Here is a 13,628-nt window from a genome sequence, read left to right on the forward strand (position 1 = left end):
TGATGATGATTCACTGTGACATAACCAGGTCACATGTTGATGACTTATACTGACATAACCAGGTCACATGTTGATGATTTACCCTGACATAACCAGGTCACATGTTGATGACTTATACTGACATAACCAGGTCACATGTTGATGACTTCCACTGACATAACTAGGTCACATGTTGATGACTTACCCTGACATAACCAGGTCACATGTTGATGACTTATACTGACATAACCAGGTCACATGTTGATGATTGACTCTGACATAACCAGGTCACATGTTGATGACTTCAACTGACATAACCAGGTCACATGTTGATGACTTGACTCTGACATAACCAGGTCACATGTTGATGACTTATACTGACATAACCAGGTCACATGTTGATGACTTATACTGACATAACCAGGTCACATGTTGATGACTTATACTGACATAACCAGGTCACATGTTGATGACTTATACTGACATAACCAGGTCACATGTTGATGACTTACCCTGACATAACCAGGTCACATGTTGATGATTGACTCTGACATAACCAGGTCACATGTTGATGACTTCAACTGACATAACCAGGTCACATGTTGATGACTTCAACTGACATAACCAGGTCACATGTTGATGATTGTACTGACATAATCAGGTCACATGTTGATGACTTACTCTGACATAACCAGGTCACATGTTGATGACTTACCCTGACATAACCAGGTCACATGTTGATGATTGACTCTGACATAACCAGGTCACATGTTGATGACTTACCCTGACATAACCAGGTCACATGTTGATGACTTACCCTGACATAACCAGGTCACATGTTGATGACTTACCCTGACATAACCAGGTCACATGTTGATGACTTATACTGACATAACCAGGTCACATGTTGATGACTTACCCTGACATAACCAGGTCACATGTTGATGACTTATACTGACATAACCAGGTCACATGTTGTTGATTGACTCTGACATAACTAGGTCACATGTTGATGACTTATACTGACATAACTAGGTCACATGTTGATGATTGACGCTGACATAACCAGGTCACATGTTGATGACTTATACTGACATAACCAGGTCACATGTTGATGATTGACTCTGACATAACCAGGTCACATGTTGTTGATTGACTCTGACATAACCAGGTCACATGTTGATGACTTATACTGACATAACCAGGTCACATGTTGATGACTTATACTGACATAGCTAGGTCACATGTTGATGATTGACTCTGATATAACCAGGTCACGTGTTGATGACTTATACTGACATAACCAGGTCACATGTTGATGATTGACTCTGCCATAACTAGGTCACATGTTGATGACTTACCCTGACATAACCAGGTCACATGTTGATGATTGACTCTGACATAACTAGGTCACATGTTGATGACTTACCCTGACATAACCAGGTCACATGTTGATTGACTCTGACATAACTAGGTCACATGTTGATGACTTACCCTGACATAACCAGGTCACATGTTGATGACTTACCCTGACATAACCAGGTCACATGTTGATGACTTACCCTGACATAACCAGGTCACATGTTGATGACTTACCCTGACATAACCAGGTCACATGTTGATGACTTATACTGACATAACCAGGTCACATGTTGATGATTGACTCTGACATAACTAGGTCACATGTTGATGACTTACCCTGACATAACCAGGTCACATGTTGATGACTTACCCTGACATAACCAGGTCACATGTTGATGACTTAGTCTGAAATATTCAGGCCATATATGTTGATGACCCTGACATAACCAGGTCACATGTTGGTGATTGACTCTGTCATAACTAGGTCACATGTTGATGATTGACTCTGACATAACCAGGTCACATGTTGATGACTTAGTCTGACATAACCAGGTCACATGTTGATGACTTACCCTGACATAACCAGGTCACATGTTGATGACTTATACTGACATAACCAGGTCACATGTTGATGACTTACCCTGACATAACCAGGTCACATGTTGATGACTTACCCTGACATAACCAGGTCACATGTTGATGACTTAGTCTGAAATATTCAGGCCATATATGTTGATGACCCTGACATAACCAGGTCACATGTTGATAACACTGACATAGCTAGGTCACATGTTGATGAATTAGACTGACATAAAAGTTAGAAGGCCACATGTTGTTGAATAAGCCTGACACAACCAGGTCACATGTTGATGATCTAACCTTTGAATTGCTGCATTTGATACCTTGGTGTATTAGATGTTGGTAGTGTTTTGGTCAAGGTTGAAGGGTCAAAGGGTCAAAGGGGGTGCTGACTATAGTTTTGAAATGTCTAATTTGGTTGTACATGTATTTAAGCTAAACAAGAACACATATCTTCAATCATTCCCCTTTCAGTCTACTCTGTAATTTTTCAATAGACTGTGGTCTTTATAGTGAGGTACTGTCATGTGAATTACTCCAGCTCAGATACATACAAAGTATTTAATTTCAGCTCAATTTTATTGTCATTGTAGACGGTTCATCTGAGTTTACTGGTTTTGATTATCAAGTCATTAGAGGGTACATCATTCCAAGTAAATTTGGTATTACTTAAAAAAAAAACTACAGCTTATTATTAATGCTAGGTCCAATAGTTTGGAATCCTTAAGTCTTTTATAGCAATAACAATTCCCACAGGGGAGACAACTCTTTAAATTAAGACTTCATCATAGCCTGTGAGAGATTTGCATAATTATTTTCAGTTCATTAAACAGTTAATTTTGTGGAGATTATTCAAAGTTAATTTTTTATGAACTGTAAGATTTGTAGGCATCTGATTTTAAAGAGAAAGGGACATAAACATCAAATAAACATCAGTAGAAATCCTATGTTAGGATCAGGTGAAGAGCTTAAATTTAATGTTTTAGTCCTCATCAGTTTTTTTAATTCTCACAGTGCTTTAAAATTTTAAATTCAAGGGAGATCACTGATTATGTTTAAAATAACTGTTAGAGACATCAGTGAAAAAGGTAATGTTTGATTCGTAAGGAGATTAAAATTATTATGTTTAGGAATTAGACTCATTTTAATCTGATCCATCTCTCCAAAAACACACAGACACTAGTTCAGCAGGTTTACATCAGGCTGAAGTGGGATTAGAGAAAATGTCTAAATCAAGGGTGGGTAGCATACCAAAATACATAAGTATTTCACTGCCAGTCAGGAGGGCCGGCTTAACCAATTGATAATAATAATAGGCCCCAATTACACGGGTCTGTTCTGAAATGGTAGACTGGAGTTTCTTTCCCAGGATTATTTCTTTTGGCGGGTTTTCTCATTAATAGGTATTTAATTCGTAGACACTAGAGATGGGCCGAACTGTCTCCACTCCAACTTACATCTAATTAGTGAAATTAAGTTATAAGAAAATTCACAAAGTGTTCTCGGTTCAGGAAAGTTTGGTTAATTACTAGTATTAATTTAACATAGCTTCTTTTCCAAAGATGTCTGATCATTTGATTAAACTTTGCTGCCACTGAGTCGATAAAATGAATGTGATGAGATAAATCTAATTAACTTGTGATGTAAATTTGGATTGTTTATTTGACATGCACTGTTAAATTCCAAAAGAACTTAATGGGATTTGGCCGCACTGGACTCTTGTTGTACTTTTGTGCTATACACTCTCTTAGAGCTACATGTACTGCTGGCTTTACATGTAAATTGAGAGGCAGTCATGGAATTTATTGCATTCAAACTTACAACCTGGTATGCTTTGTTGTCTACCGGGAATTAATGGTAGAATCTAGGTATTGTGTATTAGGGATACCTGTAGGATGATATAACCTGATATAACATATTAAAACTTCAGGCCTCCTGCGTTGTCTCATGATAATTGGAAAGCATATGGTGTAAATAATTGTAAAGTCTAAACAGACAAGCAGTATATTTCTTTCATCTGTAAAACTCAGACTCATTAACACGATATTTTAAAAATAAAAAGGAAATGTAGATCACACATATTTCCCCCAGGATTTAGGTGAGAAATACACATATGCTACCTGTACTTTGAAGAATAATTATCACATATTAAATATCAAGTCAAACGAGAGATAGTTGTCTTCAAGAAATAGATGCAATTCATTAGGGAATAATTCAATTGAGAAAAAAAATTAAAGCATAGTAGTTGAATTGAAAATAACTGTAATTAATGTGTTTACAAATCTGTAATGCTGTGGTATTCTGGTACAATTAGTCACCACATATCAACCCTGTCTACAGCTAGTCACCCCACCACATATCAACCTTGTCTACAGCTAGTTACCCCACCACATATCAACCCTGTCTACAACTAGTTACCCCACCACATATCAACCCTGTCTATAGCTAGTTACCCCACCACATATCAACCCTGTCTATAGCTAGTTACCCCACCACATATCAACCCTGTCTACAGCTAGTTACCCCACCACATATTAACCCTGTCTACAGCTAGTTACCCCACCACTTATCAACCCTGTCTACAGCTAGTCACCCCACCACATATCAACCCTGTCTACAGCTAGTTACCCCACCAAATGTCAACCCTGTCAACAGCTAGTTACCCCACCCCATATCAACCCTGTCTATAGCTAGTTACCCCACCACATATCAACCCTGTCTACAGCTAGTTACCCAACCACATATCAACCCTGTCTATAGCTAGTTACCCCACCACATATCAACCCTGTCTATAGCTAGTTACCCCATCACATATCAACCCTGTCTATAGCTAGTTACCCCACCACATATCAACCCTGTCTACAATTAGTTACCCCACCCCATATCAACCCTGTCTACAGCTAGTCACCCCACCACATATCAACCCTGTCTACAGCTAGTTACCCCACCACATATTAACCCTGTCTACAGCTAATCACCCCACCACATATCAACCCTGTCTACAGCTAGTCACCCCACCACATATCAACCCTGTCTACAACTAGTTACCCCACCACATATCAACCCTGTCTACAGCTAGTTACCCCACCACATATTAACCCTGTCTACAGCTAGTTACCCCACCACTTATCAACCCTGTCTACAGCTAGTCACCCCACCACATATCAACCCTGTCTACAGCTAGTTACCCCACCAAATGTCAACCCTGTCAACAGCTAGTTACCCCACCCCATATCAACCCTGTCTATAGCTAGTTACCCCACCACATATCAACCCTGTCTACAATTAGTTACCCAACCCCATATCAACCCTGTCTATAGCTAGTTACCCCACCACATATCAACCCTGTCTACAGCTAGTCACCCCACCACATATCAACCCTGTCTACAGCTAGTTACCCTACCACATACCAACCCTGTCTACAGCTAGTTACCCCACCACATATCAACCCTGTCTACAGCTAGTTACCCCACCACATATCAACCCTGTCTACAGCTAGTTACCCCACCACATATCAACCCTGTCTACAGCTAGTTACCCCACCACATATCAACCCTGTCTACAACTAGTTACCCCACCACATATCAACCCTGTCTAAAGCTAGTTACCCAACCACATATCAACCCTGTCTACAACTAGTTACCCCACCACATATCAACCCTGTCTACAACTAGTTACCCCACCACATATCAACCCTGTCTAAAGCTAGTTACCCAACCACATATCAACCCTGTCTACAGCTAGTTACCCCACCACATATTAACCCTGTCTACAGCTAGTTACCCCACCACATATCAACCCTGTCTACAGCTAGTTACCCCACCGCATATCAACCCTGTCTATAGCTAGTTACCCCACCACATATCAACCCTGTCTACAGCTAGTTACCCCACCACATATCAACCCTGTCTACAGCTAGTTACCCAACCACATATCAACCCTGTCTATAGCTAGTTACCCCACCACATATCAACCCTGTCTACAGTTAGTTACCCAACCACATATCAACCCTGTCTACAGCTATAGTCACCCCACCACATATCAACCCTGTCTACAGCTAGTTACCCCACCACATATCAACCCTGTCTACAGCTAGTTACCCCACCACATGTCAACCCTTATACAGCTAGTTACCCCACCACACATCAACCCTGTCTACAGCTAGTTACCCCACCAGATATTAACCCTGTCTACAGCTAGTTACCCAACCACATATCAACCCTGTCTATAGCTAGTCACCCCACCACTTATCAACCCTGTCTACAGCTAGTCACCCCACCACATATCAACCCTGTCTACAGCTAGTTACCCCACCAAATGTCAACCCTGTCAACAGCTAGTTACCCCACCCCATATCAACCCTGTCTATAGCTAGTTACCCCACCACATATCAACCCTGTCTACAGTTAGTTACCCCACCACATATCAACCCTGTCTTTAGCTAGTTACCCCACCACATATCAACCCTGTTTATAGCTAGTTACCCCACCACATATCAACCCTGTCTATAGCTAGTCACCCCACCCCATATCAACCCTGTCTATAGCTAGTTACCCCACCCCATATCAACCCTGTCTACAGCTAGTTACCCCACCACATATCAACCCTGTCTACAGCTAGTTACCCCACCACATATCAACCCTGTCTACAGCTAGTTACCCCACCACATATCAACCCTGTCTACAGCTAGTCACCCCACCACATATCAACCCTGTCTACAGCTAGTCACCCCACCACATATCAACCCTGTCTACAGCTAGTTACCCCACCACATATCAACCCTGTCTACAGCTAGTCACCCCACCACATATCAACCCTGTCTACAGCTAGTTACCCCACCACATATCAACCCTGTCTACAGCTAGTCACCCCACCCCATATCAACCCTGTCTACAGCTAGTTACCCCACCACATATCAACCCTGTCTACAATTAGTTACCCCACCACATGCAAACCCTGTCTACAATTAGTTACCCCACCACATGCAAACCCTGTCTACAGCTAGTTACCCCACCACATATCAACCCTGTCTACAGCTAGTCACCCCACCACATATCAACCCTGTCTACAGCTAGTTACCCCACCACATATCAACCCTGTCTACAGCTAGTTACCCCACCACATATCAACCCTGTCTACAGCTAGTCACCCCACCACATATCAACCCTGTCTACAGCTAGTCACCCCACCACATATCAACCCTGTCTACAGCTAGTCACCCCACCACATATCAACCCTGTCAACAGCTAGTTACCCCACCACATATCAACCCTGTCTACAGCTAGTTACCCCGCCACATATTTACCCTGTCTACAGCTAGTCACCCCACCAGATATCAACCCTGTCTACAGCTAGTTACCCCACCACATATTAACCCTGTCTACAGCTAATCACCCCACCACATATCAACCCTGTCTACAGCTAGTCACCCCACCCCATATCAACCCTGTCTACAGCTAGTTACCCCACCACATATCAACCTTGTCTACAGCTAGTTACCCCACCAAATATCAACCTTGTCTACAGCTAGTCACCCCACCACATATCAACCCTGTCTACAGCTAGTCACCCCACCACATATCAACCCTGTCTACAGCTAGTTACCCCACCCCATATCAACCCTGTCTACAGCTAGTCACCCCACCACATATCAACCCTGTCTACAGCTAGTTACCCAACCACATATCAACCCTGTCTATAGCTAGTTACCCCACCACATATCAACCCTGTCTACAGCTAGTTACCCCACCACATATCAACCCTGTCTATAGCTAGTTACCCCACCACATATCAACACTGTCTATAGCTAGTTACCCCACCACATATCAACCCTGTCTACACTCTGCCACTAGTAACACCAATACAGTAACCAAAATATAAGAACTAAATGTAAAAGTCCTGTTACATTTGTGGTGTTAATTGACCATGATAAGTCAATTTCCTCTGTAATATCGTATTGCTACTTCTATCTTTCCGTATCAGTCATTGTTATTTCAAATTGGGCAAAAAAAAAAAAAAAAAACACAGAACATTTAGCTGGAACTCTTCTTCTCTGGAGATAGAAATGGACCTATGGCACTGTCAACTTGAACCTCCTACCATACTCGCTAACCTCACTCAGCAGTATGTATAGGTACCCGAAATAAATCAAGGCAATCACATCATATAATTTCTATATTTATCCACTGTATGTTGAATGACATTTTTTACCATATTGTAATAATGATAATTGAATGACATATAGGTACATCTGTTCTGGACAGGGAGTGGTTGCCACGGAGTGTGAGGATATTTTAAGACATTATTATGGTGGCTGCTGTAAGTGATCTAACAAAAAATCAATATCTATACATGTATTATATGAAACAATATTGTCAGAACTAATTTATTCAGAAAGGAATTCCTTTGATTGCATTCTTTGTATTAGATCTACATTTGTACATCTGTGACACGTCTGTAGAGGAAAACACTGCCGTGTTAATAACTGGCTTCCACAGCATTCATCTAGTTGTATAACAATCAAAACCTCGATTTCAATAGAAACGAAAGTTGTTTTCACAGAAAATAATTGTATGCCTTAATCCTAAAATCATTACTGATTGATATATGTGACTGGTGTGGAGGAGTTAATGTATTAAGTACTTGGTGTAGAGACGGACATGAAGCTTTGTATATATTACAAAATCCATGACAGCTGCCTACAATTAACAAGTTTAGAGGGGACAACATATGGGGATAATCATTTGATGGAATTAATGTTGTGTGTGTGTAAATCAATATCACACCAGTAATCAATGTTCGCACTATAATGAATACGTGAAGTAACAAATGTTACAAACATTTTAATAGAAAATTGTTTGATGCAATATATCTGTGAATTCTAATGCTAATATGAATAGCAAAATTTAATTTACATCTCTTGCAATAAATTGTAGAAATATTCGGCTGGGAGGTTTACTGTAGAGGTTTTCTTCTGGCTATACGTCAGTAGTATATTACTGAAGGTGAAAATAAGTAATTAAAATTTTGCGTTTGAAGTCTGAAGAAATTTATTTAGGTGTTAATACTGTTATGGATAATACACATCCGAGTGTAAATTTCAAATAACGGACACGGGCGTGAAAGTATTCTGAGATTGTAAATAGTTTGGCAGCCGGGCAAAATGTGTATAATTAGCCAGACATAGCCTCGTCATTAATTAGCTTGAGATATTATAGTAAAAATCAATAAAGCTATCCCCGGGAGTTTATTGTTTATTGTGGCTGATTTTTCAGACAAAACAAAAAGCTATGGTTACCAACATGTAGATATATGTATAAACCAAGTTTAAGCATGCTGAGATAATTAGTCACTGGCTATATGTAGCTTACCTTACTATAAACCCTAAATTAGTTTTATTGTCAAGTCAGTAATGTGAGACCATGATTTATAAATATCTCATGGACAATTAGCCAATTAATCTCATCATGCAGGGTGTAAAATCATTGTTGTGCAAAGCAATATCTGATTTTGTTGAAGCGAGTATGGAATCTTCTTCATTACCATATTTGGTCTTGCAGTAAACAGTGGGGGCTATTTACCAGTATAATGACTTATGGTGAAAACTGTAGGAATATAATCAAGTAGGTCGTCAGCTGTGAAAAACACTGGAAACCAAATCTGTTCATCAAGGTTGTAATTGTTGAGGCTGATGATGATAACATGGAATCGGATGATTAAAGGATTGAAATTTTGATTTTCTGCGATTTTCATTATCCTAACATTAATATACGTGATAACATATATCTCCTATATCTATATGTGCTTTTGAAACAATGACATTTTCCAAGATGTTGTTCCTCTGTTAAAAATACCAAAGATTTATTGTAATTCAGATCCAGACATTTTCATTTTAATAGTTATAATAATTTGTTTCATCACTAGGAATATGAAGGAAAGAGATTTATATACTAATCTGTACAGTTATACTCCTACGTGATCCTTTCATACTGACCTGATACATATCATTGCACCTATGTTTCTGTATGTAAAGTAACATAGATCCTTAATGTTTCTTTATGTAATGTACACGTAACATACACCCTTAATATTTCTGTATGTAATGTATATAACATACATCCTTAATGATTCTGTATATAAGATAGCATACACCCTTAATGTTTTTGGTATGTAAGATAGCATACACCCTTAATGTTTCTGTATTTAACATAGCATACACCCTTAATGTTTCTGTATGTAAGATAGCATACACTCTTAGTGATTCTGTATGTAATGTACATATAACATACACCCTTTAATGATTCTGTATGTAAGGGAGCAATTATATCCTTAATGGTTTTTTTTTTTTTGCAAAACAGCGTATATCCTTAATGTTTCTGTATGTAAGAAAGCATACACCCTTAATGTTTCTGTATTTTAACATAGCATATACACCCTTAATGTTTCTGTTTGTAAGGGAGCATACACACTTAATGTTTCTGTATGTAAGGCAGCATACACACTTAATGTTTCTGTATGTAAGATAGCATACACACTTAATGTTTCTGTATGTAACATAGCATATACACCCTTAATGTTTCTGTTTGTAAGGGAGCATACACCCTTAATGTTTCTGTATGTAAGGGAGCATACACACTTAATGTTTCTGTATGTAAGGCAGCATACACACTTAATGTTTCTGTATGTAAGATAGCATACACCCTTAATGTTTTGTATGTAAGATAGCATACACCCTTAATGTTTCTGTATGTAACATAGCATATACACCCTTAATGTTTCTGTTTGTAAGGGAGCATACACACTTAATGTTTCTGTTTGTAAGGGAGCATACACACTTAATGTTTCTGTATGTAAGGCAGCATACACACTTAATGTTTCTGTATGTAAGATAGCATACACCCTTAATGTTTTGTATGTAAGATAGCATACACCCTTAATGTTTCTGTATGTAACATAGCATATACACCCTTAATGTTTCTGTATGTAACATAGCATATACACCCTTAATGTTTCTGTATGTAAGATAGTATACACTCTTAATGATTCTGTATGTAATGTACATATAACATGCACCCTTTAATGATTCTGTATGTAAGGGAGAATATATCCTTAATGTTTTTTTTTTTTTTTTTTTTGCAAAACAGCGTATATCCTTAATGTTTCGATCTGTATGTAAGATAGCATACACCCTTAATGTTTCTGTTTGTAAGGGAGCATACACCCTTAATGTTTCTGTATTTTAACATAGCATACACCCTTAATGTTTCTGTTTGTAAGGGAGCATACACCCTTAATGTTTCTGTATGTAGGGCAGCATACACACTTAATGTTTCTGTATGTAAGATAGCATACACCCTTAATGTTTTGTATGTAAGATAGCATACACCCTTAATGTATCTGTATGTAACATAGCATATACACCCTTAATGTTTCTGTATGTAACATAGCATATACACCCTTAATGTTTCTGTATGTAACATAGTGTACACTCTTAATGATTCTGTATGTAATGTACATATAACATGCACCTTTAATGATTCTGTATGTAAGGGAGCATATATCCTTAATGTTTTTTTTTTTTTTTTTTTTTTGCAAAACAGCGTATATCCTTAATGTTTCGATCTGTATGTAAGAAAGCATACACCCTTAATGTTTCTGTATTTTAACATAGCATACACCCTTAATGTTTCTGTTTGTAAGGGAGCATACACCCTTAATGTTTCTGTATGTAAGGCAGCATACACACTTAATGTTTCTGTATGTAAGATAGCATACACCCTTAATGTTTCTGTATGTAAGAAAGCATACACCCTTAATGTTTCTGTATTTTAACATAGCATACACCCTTAATGTTTCTGTATGTAAGGCAGCATGTACACTTAATGTTTCTGTATGTAAGATAGCATACACAAGCACTTGATGTTTCTGTATGTAAGATAGCATACACCCTTAATGTTTCTGTTTGTAAGGGAGCATACACCCTTAATGTTTCTGTATGTAGCATAGCATACACCCTTAATGTTTCTGTATTTAACATAGCATACGCACTTAATGTTTCTGTATTTAACATAGCATACACCCTTAATGTTTCTGTATTTAACATAGCATACACCCTTAATGTTTCTGTATTTAACATAGCATACACCCTTAATGTTTCTGTATGTAAGGCAGCATACACACTTAATGTTTTTGTATGTAAGGCAGCATACACCCTTAATGTTTTTGTATGTAAGGCAGCATATATCTTTATTATTCTGTAGTTACATGTAGCATATACCCTTAATGTTTCTGTTTGTAAGGTAGCATACATCTTTAATATGGTTCTGTATTTAAAGCTGAAAAGATTTGAACTGAATGCAAAATGTGAAGTGTAACATCACATAGAAACTCTATGCTAAAATCCTTTTATTTGAATTATGTAAATGTCATTTCAGGCCTAAAGTATGTCCCCATAATGGTTTTTGAAGTACTTGAATATTCCAGTTTTGAAGTTACATTACAAAATAGCAGTAAAAATTACCATGTCAATTAATTTATGGAAAAAATTCTGAAACAAAGTTAACAACTAGGCAGAATTAATTATTTTGTTTTTAAAACTATCTCTAGATATTCTGAATTGGAAACTAATCAAATTTGTAAAAACACAATCAAGAAATCCAGAGGGTTTAATCAGTAATAGCCTATAGAGCTGGAGATTGCATGTCACTAACGAATGAAGGGTGAGGTCATCTGGCATGGCTAATGAAGGTCAAAGTCAACAGGTAATTTACGTAATTTTTATGTGCAATTCTTGAAAACCAAGTGGGGTATTTTACACAGAAAAAAAGGATTTAATTGTCCTATTAGAGATAACATTTCAAATTCATTAATTTTTTTAAGGATAAGAGATGGTAGAAGTTTGAAATATTTAAATGGCCAGCTTAATTTGAGTGTGGTGGGTAATTAGTAGGAGTTGGAGGTACATGTTGAGTGGATATACATGGGTGTAATTAGGACAGAGACAGGACCACATTGCATGTTCAACGTGACCCATAGCATGTTACCGTATATTTATTTTCATTCTCTCTCCAAAAAACATGTTTTAGACACTCAAGTAAACAATTAGATTCAAACTCCACTCATTATTTACACAATAACATCAATAAAAGTGCCTAATTGCCTTTTCTGTTTTTTACAGATTTTTCATCCGGAGTCCGTCTTGTTGCCAGGGTGATTTCCATGAGGATTTACATAAAGTTCAGAGTATGTCTGCATGCTGTTTCACTTCACTTACACTTTACTGTGACATTTCTCTGAGGCTTAATTCATGAATACTTCTCTGTAACATGTATCAGATGATTGGTGAAATCATTTGAATTAAACTGTCTCTCTTGTGTGTGTATGTGCTTGACAAGGGCTACCTGAACCTGGGTTGGAAATAGTATTGTCCTTATAGGGCAAAGATTTAGAAAAACAAAAACAACGATGGGTGACATAAATGGTCGGGGAGACATTTAATGGTAACCAGGTTACTCAAAGTATCCATGTAGACTGCAGTCAGGGAGACAAATGGTAACCAGGTTATTTATTGTATCCATGTAGACTGCAGTCAGGGAGACAAATGGTAACCCAGGTTACTTATTGTATCCATGTAGACAGTATTTCCATGAGACTGCAAGTCAGAGTATGGTCTGCATTACTATTTTCCATTAGACACAGTTACGGTGGAC

The 13,628-nt window shown here is 38.1% G+C and overlaps 1 protein-coding gene across 1 annotated transcript in view; it reads left to right on the top strand.

Moving 5' to 3' along the window:
• Nucleotides 1–13,628, top strand: part of LOC117337185 — a 207,918-nt gene that overhangs the window by 18,176 nt on the left and 176,114 nt on the right. Inside the window, exon 2 of the mRNA XM_033898034.1 lies at nucleotides 13,097–13,161. The gene's annotated coding sequence lies outside the window, so the exon portion shown is untranslated. The remainder of the gene's footprint in view (nucleotides 1–13,096; nucleotides 13,162–13,628) is intronic.

The sequence above is a fragment of the Pecten maximus genome, chromosome 11, assembly GCF_902652985.1.
Source record: "Pecten maximus chromosome 11, xPecMax1.1, whole genome shotgun sequence".
In the NCBI taxonomy this organism is placed as follows: Eukaryota; Metazoa; Mollusca; class Bivalvia; order Pectinida; family Pectinidae; genus Pecten; species Pecten maximus.